The sequence below is a fragment of the Tasmannia lanceolata genome, unplaced genomic scaffold, assembly GCF_043159265.1.
Source record: "Tasmannia lanceolata isolate RefF3 unplaced genomic scaffold, GAP_Taslan_0.1 ptg000006l, whole genome shotgun sequence".
Classification (NCBI taxonomy): domain Eukaryota; kingdom Viridiplantae; phylum Streptophyta; class Magnoliopsida; order Canellales; family Winteraceae; genus Tasmannia; species Tasmannia lanceolata.
In genome coordinates, this window is record NW_027518683.1 from 30,728,057 (window position 1) to 30,729,288 (window position 1,232).

Here is a 1,232-nt window from a genome sequence, read left to right on the forward strand (position 1 = left end):
TTGGGCACGGTATTCCTATTTAAGGTTTGCATAGAATCAGAATTCCATATCTCCCTGCTCCCTAGGATCTATGAATCCTTAGGCACGGTATTACTACTTTGCTCCCTAAGGGCTAATATGTGTAATAAAAATAAGTACATCTCACATATTAACAAAACAGTACCTAAAAATGTCATGAAATAATTCTTTATTAATGAAAAATGCCAGGTACATTAGATTTTAAAGTAATCTCCCATTGACTTTAAATCTAGTCGTGCATATATCTAAGACTCATTTCCTCAACATGCTTGTCAAACACTTTTTGACTAAGGGATTTAGTGAAAGGGTCCACCACGTAATCCGTAGAAGCCACCTTTGCTATGGCAACATCTTCTTTGTCGATGATCTCCCGTGTCACATGATACTTCCAAAGGACGTGCTTGGACTTCTGATGAGAACTCGGTTCCTTTGCTTGAGCAATAGCCCCATTATTATCATAATACAGAGAAATAGGTCTTTTAATAGAGAGAACGATGCCAAGGTCATACAAAAACTTTCAGAACCATACTGCCTCTTTTGCCGCATCACTAACAGCGATATATTTTGCTTCAGTGGCAGAATCTGCTGTGGTGTCTTGTTTCCTCCAAGATATCACTCCACTAACCAAGGGAAAAACAAAGCCTGAAGATGACTTCATGTCATCAACATTAGATTGAAAGTCCGAGCCGGTAAAGCAAGGAACGACTAGCTCGTATGCTTCGTAAACCAAATAGTAATGTTTGGTTCTCCTAAGATATTTGAAAATATGTTTAACAGTCGTCCAATGTTCAGGACCAGGGTCTAACTGATATTTGCTAACCACACTTACAGAATGACAAATATCGGGCCTCGTACATAACATGGCGTACATAAGACTTTCCACAGCCGAGGCATATGGAACAGTGCTCATCGCCTACTTCTCCTTAGATGTCTTTGGAGACATCTTCTTGAATAGCTTGATTCCATGCTCGAAAGGAATTAATCCCTTCTTGGTATCCGCCATATTAAACCTTGCCAATATCTTGTCAACGTTAGCCTCCTGTGATAGCCCAAACTTCTTATTTTTCGGTCCCTAAGCAATTTAAGTCCCAATAGATAAGAAGCTTCACCCAAGTCTTTCATTGCAAATGTACTGGAAAGCCATAACTTTGTGTTATATAACATTCCTACATCATTCCCAATGAGTAGGATGCCATCCACATATAGCACCAAAA

The 1,232-nt window shown here is 39.3% G+C and overlaps 1 pseudogene; it reads right to left on the bottom strand.

Moving 5' to 3' along the window:
* Nucleotides 1–247: 247 nt before the first annotated feature.
* Nucleotides 248–928, bottom strand: LOC143878918 (secreted RxLR effector protein 161 pseudogene; annotated as a pseudogene).
* Nucleotides 929–1,232: the final 304 nt, after the last annotated feature.